We start from the raw sequence: 13294 nt of genomic DNA, 5'->3' as shown, positions 1-13294 counted from the left end.
TAAAGCTAGCTAGCAAGCTAGCTCTTTGTTCATCCATGCACAATAATTCAGAGTGGCCTTAATATTTTACTTTACCCTGAAGCAACGCAACACACAGCTATACGACTCTATTCTACACCCACCATATCTCTTACATAATGGGCCTCATGCAGGAAGCGATATACAAACAAATTTTCTCTTATTTTTGTTCGTATCCACGATTTGTTCTTATTTTGTCAGTACCCATTGATTTCTGGGATTCACCAATGTTTTCTTACTTTTGCTCTTCTCTTAGGTAAGAGAAAATTTTACGAGTGGTCGAGAGCAGTCTTACCAAGATAAGAAAAAAACATCTCGTTTTCTTGCAAGGAAACATAAGTTTTAAATTTGAGGAACATAAAAAAAACACATGAATATCAAATAATCAAATTTAGATTATTATATGTTTTAGAGTAATTATAATATTTGGCTTATTAAATTTGTGGGCTAAAGAAATACATTGGTCCATTGATCCCAATTAAGACTATAAAAACCCTTGGATGATATTGCATGCGTACAGCTTCTGAATGTCTTACATACTGCTCTGAGATGCTTTGGCCATACAGGCCTTACACAGAGAACGCCTTTTTAGAGATCGCACAGATCTATTTGATGAGGCGGATGAACGGCTGCTGAGCAGTTTCAGATTGCCAAGAGCACCTCTCCAATTCTTGGCCATGTGCCAGAGTATTTTCACACGGCACAACACCTGCCCTTATATGGTGTTTAGGGGGCGTTACCTATGCTAAATAACAAACAATTCATCATTCAGCACACCTGGGTAAGAGCAGATTTGGATGGTTAAGAACGTTTGGTGCATCTGGAGTTGACTTCTCTTATTTTTTCTCTTAACAGAAAATTAAGAGAAAATATAAGAGAAATTTAAGAGAATGTTGCTGCATGAGGCCAAATGTAGCGATTGAGCAAGTTAGCTCTTTGTAACGGAGTAATCGGTGGCCAGTGCCCAGTGATTCTATTAGCTACATAAACACATAGCAGATGCATTATTTCACATATTGGCAAAATATTAGTCCAAGAACAAAAAAAATATCAATGAGTTGAATCGGGTGTCATCATCTTGTCACTAGTGAATTATTGTTATTCTGCCGTGTTATTGACCCATGCTTCTAGAAACATCCTGAAACAAGTGAAACTGCAGTGAATATATTAATGTGGAGAGGATTAAAATGACCCCAAGATACTAGAGTTAACTCAAAAGACAATAGGTAATTTCAGACAGAATTTTTACCAGGGTAGCTGGAGAAAATCACTGATATTTTTGTTCTGGGCAGGATAAAATTCCCTTGGTCCTGAGGTAATACTTACCCCCCTTGGCAATACTAATAAGGCTTATGAGACTAAATGACACGTTGGACATGTTTTGCAGTGTACTATCATTGTCACTATCATTGTTTTCTTTTGACTGAATATTTGATGTACCACATGCCTTCCCACCCCACATTCATATGCATGTTTTTCTTCATAGGCCTACGTACAGTTGCCAATTAAGTAACTTGATTTGATTTGACTGTATTCTGGCACTTACCTGTATATCCTGTTCTTTCACAGTCGCATCCACAGGTTAATGTGATGACTGGAGCCAGCAGGCAGTGCCAGAACACTGCCAGTACATTTCCAATCCACCTTGGCAGAGAGCCTCGCCTTGGCGCTGTGCCACACCTGGCCAGCGCAGCAGAGCGATGTGGTCCAAATACCCGCAGAGCCCCGAGCAGCTCAACCTCACATTACCGGCCAACTGATTAGCATAGGCACTTTGATATAAAGAAGCACACACTGTTGTCCCTTCGTCCCTTTCGCTCAGCTCCCCGTTTTTAGACTTTCCAAATTCTACATTTGGCACAATGGAAGTGGACAATGGTGAGAGTGACATGGCACAAACTGAGTTAGGTATTTGGATATTTGTGGCTGCTGATTGCTGAGAAGATGGAGTTCGATGATGTGAGATTTTGTCTTTGATAATTCTAGCGTGAGTCGAGCATTTTTTTTTACTCTAGGTGGGTACACGCTGGGGAATTGCAGGAAAATTAAAATGGAGATTATTATGGAGGAACTGGCAGCTTTGCAAGCAGCGAACTCTTGACTAGACTTTCCTAATTGTGGATACAGCCAGTGGTTATGTACACTGCAACTATGAGTATTAAAATCCTATTAGAAAAAAAAAAAAAAAAAAATTGCCAGTGGGGTGAGATCATTTTGCTTGTTGCCAATCCAAATCAACTTTATTGAAGGAAGCGACATTAACTTAATATTAGTGGGGCGCTCTGCCTTAATTCAAAACATTGCCAGAAAAATTAATTAAATGGGAAAAACTGCTTTGGAAACTTGTGAAACTATTCCACCAGATTACAGATTGGGCTTGAGGACTCAAGACTACATTAAATACCTTGTTAAGATGGACACATTTTGCAGTGTTGCGATAAAGAAAGTGAGGCTGAGTACAATACTGTAGGCTTGTGGGTTGATGACCTGAGGAAGGTTGCTAACTTTTGTTAGATTTGCCTTAAGTAGAACAGGCAGAAAAGTCAGTTAGGGTTGCAGTAAAAATCCCAGTAAAAATCAGGGTCCCTCACAGTAAAAGTCGAAAACTCATTGATTCAGAACATTGCACATCAGGAGGGCAATCTCGGATAAGAGGCATTTCGATCAGGACAACACTTCATAGCAGCAGCACAAGGGCGAGAGAGGGAATGCAATGTCAAGAGTGCAATAAGCATGGCTCTAGGGCTTTATAGTACTCTACTTAAACACACAGACACACAATCTGTACACACATATGTGCTCTCTCTCTCTCTCTCTCTCTCTCTCTCACACACACACAGACCCACTTTCTCCCCATCTTCAGCATAGAATCTGCCTCTTAGTCATTAATGCTCATCAAAACATTTTTTATTCATCAGTTCTCTCTCATTGCATTTTCTGTCTCTCTCTCTATATCTCTCTCTCTCTTTTGTCTCTTTTCACTCCATATGGAAAAATTTCATATACTTACATAAGAATATAGTAAGAGATATGTTTCAAAATATACAAAAACTGGGCCGAAAATGTATTTGTACATGTAGATTCATCCCAAAATACAGCCAAAATCAATGTAAATGTAATTACTTTTGTATATTTTGAAACATACTGCAATTCTAAAGTATATGTGAAATTTTTTTTTTTTCAGCAAGGTGCACCTTTATCTAACATCTAACACTCCCACTCAACCCTTTTAGTCCTGTGGTTTATCACAATGTGCCTTCTAATTACGAGGAGCCGAGTGGAAACCAGGAACACTCTCCTTTCATTAGCGACAGGAAATTTGATCAATCTGATTGGCCTTCCTTATTAGCCCCTTTATTTACCACCTTCCTCCAACCTCTTTCTGTCATTCAGGCACTCTCACGTCAAGAGTGTTTAGTGCAGACACACACACACACACACACACACACCGACAGACTGAGTAATGCCGTCTAACAAAAAAAGCCTCATCGTGGGATGTCAGTCAACCACAACGGCAAACTGCCTTCTCTTTGCCACAGTGATTTAGAGGTTTGACATTCCATGTGCATTGATACAATAGATCTGTTAAATCGCATTGTGTGACTGCTCATTTTCAATATTTCAATTCATCTTAAAATGTCTAATAGGTTATATTATGCAAAAAATATTACATATGTACTCATCTAGACTCAGGGAGCATTGGCGTAAAAGCCTGTATGTACTTGTTTTAAATAGATAATTAATTTGAACTTATGTCATTTAGAGTCTGTATTCTTTTTTGTATTCTATTCTATTTTACTATACTGAATGACAAACAATGACTTTTTCTTTTCTATGGACCATGAGCCTGCAGTAAAGATGAAATATGATTCCACAGCCAAGCAGGGAATCCGAATAACTCTTGTTCTCTCAGACAAAACATAAATATAGAAAATATGTACGGTCAGAAGAAGAAAGCTGTTGCTCATTCACTACTTTATCTTCTATGGAGGCAAAAGGAGCAGGACAAATGTATGAGCTTATTATCCATTTTGCTTGATTTTTCAACGTACGGTTTGTCTTCACTGCCATGGCAGAAGGGGGGAAAAAAAGTTGGGAAAAGTGCAACTTGTGACACCAACTTTCCCACCACCGATCTCCCATTGACAGCAATGAACATCCGGCAGCAGATGAGAGACATGGAGGAAGTGAGGGAGAGCGACAGAGGTGTAGAGAAGAGTAGAGAGACACAGAAAGAGTGAGAGCGACAGAGAGAGAGAGGGAGAGAGAGAGAGAGAGGCACTCTTCAAATCTCTCCCGGTTTATTCCGCTCACATGTGAGGCATTAGAACCTCTCTTGTCGCCAAAGCCCCTTCCTGTCAGCGTCTGTGCCTCCGACGCTCGGAGAGAGATTAAATCTACATGAGTGACAGCACCGCCGCCGCCGCCGCCGCCACGCCACCGGCCGTCAGCATCGCCACCCGTCCCTCCGTCTGCCTCTTGTTTCTCCTCTTTTCATCTGAGCTCCGGCACAGACTGATGTCTCCTTAATTATTTGACAAACAAACAAGTCGGCTTGTCATCCCGTCTCTTTCTTCTTCGCTCTCTCTCTCTCGCTCTCGCGCGCTCTGTTGGCAGACTGGTGAATAATGGAGTGGCTCTGTCTGGTGGCCGTCAGTGTGGGATTAGTGTGTGTGTGTGTGTTTTGAGGGGGGGGGTCATCTGGATGTATGTGGCTGCATGTGGGGTTAAGCCGGAGGGTTACCCTGCAGCTAATCACCGGCAACCCACTGACAAGCACATGCAATTACCTCAGCAAACACACACTTCATGGAGGTGTGCACTAATAACACACACACACACACACACACACACATATGAACTTTAGTACACGCACATAGACACAAACACACCATGCACTACTCTCCTACTCCACTATCATAGCAAATACACAGCCTCGGGGTCTGCATCACCGATAACACACACACACACACACACACACACACCATTAAACGTTTTTCAACTCCCCAACCTTGGTAAACACACCCCAGAGGTCTGCAGCACCAGTAACACACACATGCACATACCACACACTACTCTCCTCCTCCTACTCTAGTCAGAGTAACATTATAGTCATGCTAATGCCTTAGCAGAGTTGTTCAGACTTGTTTCTACCGACTGAATTCAGAAATGAGGTCCTTTCTATCCGTTGCTGATCTGGAGAAGGTCATCCATGCATTTGTCTCATCTCGTCTGGACTACTGCAATGCTCTCTACACATCACAGAAATCCATTTCCTGCTTGCAACTAGTCCAAAATGCTGCTGCTAGGCTTCTGACCAACTCCAAGAGACATGCCCATATTACCCCTGTCCTGGCCTCTCTTCACTGGTTGCCTATTGTTTTTAGAATTGATTCTTTTATTAACTTTTAAGGCTCAAAAGGATCTTGTAACTCAAAATATTACTGAGCTTCTGTCTCCTTATGAGCCTGTGCGCAGCCTGAGGTCATTCAGGTGGGGCCCTCAGGTGGGGCCCTCCTGGATGTCCCAAGGTCACGACTGGTGACTAAAGGCCATCGGGCTTTCGCTGTCCGAGCTCCAAGACTCTGGAAGGCCCTACCTGAGGCTATCCGACGAGCTGATTCTGTATCGTCTTTTAAATCGCTTTTAAAAACACACTTGTTTTCCTTAAGCCTTTCCTTAATCCTGTGGCTGTTTCTTTAATCACCTTATCTGTGTTGCGTTATCTTTTAAATCTCTCTTGATTACATACCTGTTTATAATATTGTTTTAAATTTTTTAGCCTTTCCTTTGTAAATCATGTGTGTGCTGTGCTCTTTTAAATTGTGTTGATTCTTTTATTTTTTATTTTAATGGTTTTACTTTGTTAACCCTCTGTTACTGTGCGCTAAACAACGAAAACAGTAGATGCCGTTGCTGTGTATGCTAGCAATTATGCAGACATTTATTTCTCTAAAGTCCAAGTAAGTTGACTCTTACTTGGATAACAAGCTTTATATTTGGACAGCTATATTTAGTTTAAATGACAGATATGAACTGATCTGAGCAGACTGTAGCCTACTGATCGCAGTCTGCCTTGACGTCTTTGTGATTAATTAAGACTATCCATAGTCGTCCTGTTTTTTCTGACAGTTGTTTTTATCTCTTTGATTTCAGTAATTTTTGTACGTTTATAAAGTGATTTGTTCTTTGTCATTTTTCCTCTCCTGTAGCAGCCAACCACACAACAAAAGCTGACCAAGGTGTTTGCAGAGTTGACAGCAGCAAGTCGACCACTAGGGGGCTCTAGGACGCTTCTGCAGTGCTTCTAGATCTTCCAATACACAACACGCACTTCTGTAGGATTAGGATGATTAGCCATGCTAGCACAGATCCCATAGACTTAACACTTGGGGGGGCTTGGTAAATATAAGAAGACAACACAGTAGGGAACAAGAGGAGTGAGAAGGAGAGAAAGAAAGTGGGGAGGTAAGCAATAGAGAAGGACGGCACACAGGAGTATTGATGGACTGTCTCCTGAACACCTGATTCGCACCACACCACAGGTCAGTTTTTCAGTGGAGGCGTACTAGTCTGTACACTTTGCTCTGCTATGGAAAGCCAAACGTTTTTTGATGAGAGGGGAATTATGACCCTTTTGGCTTCCCATACTCTGCAGCTGCGACCCTACTCTATCCTGCCCAAAGACACACAGAAAAATAATCACTTTGTTCACCAAGTAGCCTCATACTACATCACAGGGGCAACTTGCGGCTCACACTGCAGAGCAGGATATACATCAAAGTTCAAACTGTACATCTGGTCCCATGGTGTAATGGTTAGCACTCTGGACTTTGAATCCAGCGATCCGAGTTCAAATCTCGGTGGGACCTCGTTCTTTGCGGTCTTCTCTGAATCCCTACCAGGGGAGCGTATCTATGTTCCCCAGATTTATATGGCAAATAATGGGAACATGACAAAGGGTCCTATGTTCCCCATTTCTACATATGTGCTCTCCCAGGTTCCTATGTTTAACCCTAACCATCTTAAGTGAATACAGAGCTGGGGAACATCTTTTTCAGGTTCCCATTATGTGCTATATAGAGCTGGGGAACATAGGACCCTGGGAACATAGGACCTTGGGAACATAGGACCCTGGGAACATAGGACCCTGGGAGAGCACATATGTAGAACTGGGGAACATAGGACCTTGGGAACATAGGACCCTGGGAACATAGGACCTTGGGAACATAGGACCCTGGGAACATAGGACCCTGGGAGAGCACATATGTAGAACTGGGGAACATAGGACCCTTTGTCATGTCCCCATTATGTGCCATGTAAATCTGGGGAACATAGGACCCTGGGAACATAGGAATGACTCCCCCCTACCAGCTACAGGAGAGCTTCTCTGAACGTGAACCTGACCTCTGACCTCCCTGGAAGGGGGGGGAGGGGCAAGCAAGAAGAACTCTTCCCTATGGGGGTCAATACACTATCGCATTATTATTCTATCTCTACACAGAAATACAAAAAAAAACGTTCTATCATTATGTGCAATCATGCACGGCACGCAATATTTTGCAGCCGTGGGTGAGAGTTCGGCAGTGCGATGTAACAACATACTATTATACTGAGTAGGAGGGATTACGTGGAATAAGTGCTAAGCCTTACAGTGCATGGGCATATAGAGTTAATGTTATAGCGATAGAATATTGAATGTTGAATTTACATACAGTATGTAGGATGATAAATATACTGTATACATATAATATAGTCTATGTATAGGGAGTGTGGAGTGACGCAAGTCGATCAAATCAACTGGTTTTAAGAATTACCTTCAATCAAGTGACATTATCTGGATACTATCTTGAAAATATTGTCACTGGTATATAAAAAACTATATTGTGCGTACAGGGAGAAAGGGACCGAAAAGGATTATTGTCTTATTGATGAGATATTGTCATCCTCTATTATGTGATGAGTCATGTGGTGGGCATGTAAGAATAGCTTATTTTTCTTCTTCTTCAGCACCACCCACACAGCAGCCTTGAAAAAGTTGAAGCACGACTGTTGCACCTTCATGACCTACACTCATAAAACCGTGCTCTGATTCAAAGAATTGTATTAAATGTCTTTATAAAAAAACAAAAAAAACACAGCAACCTGATGGAGAAAGTTGAAATATTTCTATGCCATTAAAAAGAAGGCTTTTAAAATTTCTCTGCATAAAAGGTGTTGACATTTTTTTGTTTTTTTTGTTTTTGATGCTTTTACCTGTACCATAATTCCCGCTGGCTTCTAATTTGGATTCAGCGAAGAGCTGCCCTTTTGACATCAGACAATTTACTATTTACTACTTCAGAGGCAAAGCGGCGCTCCAACTGCTCCCTGCATGTTGTTGATTATTCATATCGACTTTAGGGAATGAATAAAAAAGTAACCGGAAAGTGACAGAGTGATGAAAGAGGACGAAACGGCGGGATTAGAGGAAGAAGGTATCAGCAGAGAGGGAGAGAGGGGAGAAAACAAGAAACCGAAGCAGAGAAAGAGAGAGAAAGGCGAGATAAAGAGAAAGAAAGAGAGAAAATGAGGTAGAGAAAGTGAGAGAGGAGTGTGTACCTGTCAGCCCCGTGCCAGTCATCCTCAGGCCATCTGCTCCACTACATCAAGGGCTTTGCATTGATTAGCATGCCATTACACCCCTCGCACAGTGTGTGTTCATCCATATAGAATTCCATAGTTGTGTGCAGCCCATACACGTATCTGTTTGTGTGCCTACATATGCATGAGTGTGTGTGTTTTTTGTGTATGCATATGTGCGTTTGCGTCCATCCATGGATGCTTGCTCTCGCGTGTGTGTGTGTGTGTGTGTGTGTGTGTGTGTGCTTGATTGCGTCTGATTGTGTAGGAGTTGTGTGTGGCCTGCCTCCCAGATATACTGTCGTACATAGGGGATTTGTTTGGCCATAATTACACCGGTGCATTGAGGTTTCCAGTTGAATGCTGGTGGTGGGAGGGGGGAGAGGGGTGGAGGTCTGTCTGGAATAACCAGGGTTACAGATCAACAGGGTTTCCTCCAGGGGCTTCACCCTGCTTATGGCGAGACATGAGAGAGAATAGCAATGACTGGCGCTCAACTGTGTTTTCACTGCAGCTTAAAGCCTATTGAAATGCACTGGAAAAACTGTAACATTTAAAAAAAAAAAAAAAAAAGAAAAACCCAGCTATTAGCGATGTAGCTTCTATTCCTGGATCCATTTTGTTGTTTGGTGTATTTTCTTATTCACATTCAGATATTTCCAGCAGCTACTATGGAGTTTGATTTCAGAAAATGTTTCAGCGATGTAAAACATCAATGGTAAACGTCAGGTTTTGGTGTCAGTCCCTCTGAATCAAAGAGCGAGGGCTTCTTTCAACAGCCAGTGTCAACCTAACATTGTTCCAGTCACACGCAACCCACTGGTAAACGAAACAAGGTCTCACCCCCTCTGGGGGTTGTCGAAAAGCATTCTGGGAAACGTAGGAAACAAAATAACTCCTGGAATGCACAGATTGTTGATAACAGTGTAAAAGTATCCGAGGGTGGAATTATGGAGGACCAAAATAGTCACAATTAAATAAATAAATATGTGTCAGTGAAATAAATAATTGTATAAATAAATACAGAAATAAATTAATAATTGATTGATTGTTTTCCTATAATAAAAATAAATAAATAAATAATATTATTTCATAATTATTGTTTTCATGATAACATGATTATATTTAATGTATTTTTATTTCATAAAAACTTTTAGATTTTTCAAATGGCTTTCATTTTCAATTACATGATGATATTATTCAGAATTACATTTTACACTTTTCTCTCAACCGTCTGTCAATCAAAGTGAATGGGGTGGGATGTATTGGCTGATTGGATAATCCTTTGCAATCGATTATTTTTCGATTACTCTTACATTTTTAAAGAAGTTCCGTTCACGGTTTCATATTAGTGTTCAGGAATACTGCAAGAGCTAAGACGAGACAGACTTACCACCGTTTTCTACTTGGAAACAAATATACTGCTTCCGGGTCATGTTCGATTTCTGCATTTTCGACTTTACAGTAAAATACAACTTTTAACCACTAGAACACAACAACTATAACAACTTAAATCTGGAGTTAATCGGATTCAAGTTTCGGTCAGTCGGTCGGTCGCATGCAACACATGCAATGAGTCATATTTTGGGCTCAAACATATGGGAGAGTCGTACACTTTTATTTTAACACAATACGTTCTTCAAACACAAAATGTTTTATGGTTTAGTACAATAGCCTCTTACTGTAACAAGGTTGGAGAACACTTTGGGAGGGACCATGCCTCCATGCAGAACATTTCAAAATCCTTGATATTCTTAGGTTTGTGCTTATGGACTGCCCTCTTTAATTCAGACCACAGATTTTCACTATGGTTCGGGAGACAAGATGGCCATTGCAAAACATCGATTTTGTGTTCCTGTGACCATTCCTGTGATGATTTTGATGTATGTTTGGGGTCGTTGTCTGGTTGAAAGGTCCTTCCACGGCCAACTCTCAACCTCCTGGCAGAGGCAACCAGGTTTTGGGCTAAAATATCCTGATACTTAGTGGAATTCATTATACCATCGTTATACCATCATTATACCATCTTAACAAGATCTGGACCACTAGCAGTAAAACAGCTCCAAAGCGTCAAAGATCCTCCACCATATTTCACCGTGGGCATCCGGTGCTTTTCCTTGTATGCAGTCGTCTTTTGTCGCCAAAACATGCCGATGGCCAAAAAGTTCCATTTTGGTCTCATCTGACCACAACACACAATTTCAATTGTAGTTCCAGTGATGCTTGGCAAAAGTTCAGGCACTTCAGTTTATGGGCTGCACTCAGTAACCATTCCAAAAAGCTTGTTGACACGGAGGAGGCGTTTTAACTGTTGATTCTGACATTTGATAACCTCAGCATTCCACTCAACTGTGCAGTTGTGAGACTGTGATTGGGTTCCTCTTTACCTCCCTCACCATCTTCCTCCCTGTTCATGGGGACATCAGGGCGGGAAGGGGGGGGGGGGGCTGCATCTTTCACTCGGTAATAACCTTAAACTTTAAAAATGAAAAAGAAAAATGAAAAAACATAAACAACACACCTGAGCGCAAGGCCACGTTTGGTGCCCTGTAAATCCAGGTAAGATGTGGTTTTATTAATAAAACTGCCTAATAGCACTGCTGCTGTGCATTTACTCAAGTTATTATTTATATGTGTGTGTGTGTGTGTGTGTGTGTGTGTGTGTGTGTGTGTGCACTCACCTTGAATAATGTGTGTCAGGCTATAAAATAGATTCTCATCAAAGCTACAATCAAGTGGAAAATGTTTAACTTTATTCGATTTTTTTGCTTTGAGCCATTCGCTAACTGGAAATAATTTGTCAGTTGTTGTGAAAAGGCTACTTGATGCGGAATTCTAGATTACAGGCACAAAAAGAATTGTTGGTTAGCTTGAGCTCTTATAGTAGTAGTAATATTAGTAGCTTCAAGTGATAGCGGCAGTAGGAGCTGCAGTAGTTTTTTATACAGCTATCTTGTCTTTCTTTCTTTATTTCAGATAGGTGAAATGATTCGGATGATCTCCCGCTATTCCAACAATGAATTTAAAGAATAATGTTGACCTCAGAGTTCTGAAGCATAGACGTTGTTTTTTGTTTGAACTTTTATTTAAATGACTGAGGGGAACATCTTCAGCACCAAGGACAGGGCCAAAGCTATTTTTACTACTGTTACCACGGTTTGTAACAGGCTGGTAACGGAGCTTCAAATGTACACCACAGAGGTATCTTATCATGCAATGAGTTTGTGTGTATAAAGCACGGTAATAAAGTTTACATTTGTTAGTACTGTTGCAATGATGCTGACCGACATTTCTTTAGAGCCACTATGCTACAGTGCTGTGCTGTAATATTATTTCCACGCAAGTTTCAGATTTAACTATAGAAAATGTACTACATAACATCTGTCAATTGTTTATTCTAAACATTAATACGCACGTGCGTGTAAGCTGTCGCGCACATGCATGTATCCAGAGCAGCCCCCCCCTGCTGAAAATAGGTTCCCGTGCGCATGCATGGGGACAATATGCACATGCGTCCTCTTCCTGGTGAATTTGCAACTGTTCCAGATTACTAAAACTTTTTGATTATTGCCCTGACTGTGCTTAGTGGTATTTTACTATCTGTCTCCTCTGAGTTGAAAGCTCTTTGATTTTCCCACAAAGCGATGGATGACAAATGGATTTTACATGTGTGCGACCTCATATTTTGACCCCAGTGAAACAGGAAATGATGAAAGCATAATGAAAGAGAATGCATTCCCCCGGCTGGCAAAGTTGGTGCGACACTATTTGTGCCTCCCGACCCGGGACAGCTGTTCCCCCGGAGCGTGTTTCAGCGGATGGACTGACTGTCACCAGGTTGCACACTGCACTCATCCCTGACCATGTAGATATGCTCTTATTCTTAAATAAATGAGTAGATTGACGTGCCACTGTTTCCAATACATAAGTTGTGGCAGCACCACAATATCAGCACGGCCGGCACAAAATAAAAAGTTAATTAATGTATGGAAATGTATCTAAATCTCTCTGTAATGTGTCTAATGTGCGCATCACGTTATGTCTGTCATTTGGCGATGCAGCAGCTCTGTACTCAATATGACAGTCTGTCCCCCGTTCTGTAAATGTTAGTAAAATAATATAAAATTCCACATTTTCTTCAAACTCTCATATGTTGTAACAGTGTAAAGAGTAACTTGATACTTTTCAATTGGACAATTCTAACACTGCTCAACACTCAGAAAGTTAACATGACTGCAGTGCAGACTTCATCACATATTCCACCAGTTGGGTTCCATTGGACACAATGTAAAGACAAGTAATTAACCCTAAACAAAGAACATTTTCAGCCTGTGGGAAACACAGAGCTCCGTTGTCGGGATTTTTTAATCCCGACTAGTTAATCTTTTGAATTATGCTTGGTTGAGTAACTTGTTGAGTAGGCCTAAAGACAGGTGTAATGTAATGTGTAAATACACATTTTGAATTTTCTATTTTCTATGTCAAAAGCTATTATTTACATAATGATTAATTGATTAATTGGTCATTAACGTGACTGACGATCAATTAAGGACATTTCTTAAAATTTGCATCCCTATTTACAATGCATGAATTCACAGTAAATGGAAAAAAAAATTGATTGACATGGACTGATTGCAATGCAACACTGAATTTA

General features: G+C 40.9%; 1 non-coding gene across 1 annotated transcript; it reads left to right on the top strand.

The window, feature by feature from the left end:
- The first annotated feature begins 6818 nt into the window (after positions 1-6818).
- On the top strand, positions 6819-6890 carry trnaq-uug (transfer RNA glutamine (anticodon UUG)). Its single transcript has one exon. It is a non-coding gene; the product is annotated as a tRNA-Gln (tRNA).
- The last annotated feature ends 6404 nt before the right edge of the window (positions 6891-13294 follow it).

This window comes from Centroberyx affinis, unplaced genomic scaffold (genome assembly GCF_046629955.1).
Source record: "Centroberyx affinis isolate AG114_WGS23_722 - 3 ecotype Tasmania unplaced genomic scaffold, CSIRO-AGI_Caff_v1 ptg004423l_1, whole genome shotgun sequence".
NCBI lineage: Eukaryota > Metazoa > Chordata > Actinopteri > Beryciformes > Berycidae > Centroberyx > Centroberyx affinis.
The sequence above is the reverse complement of the archived record's forward strand: the minus strand, read 5'-3'. Positions and strand labels throughout refer to the sequence as shown.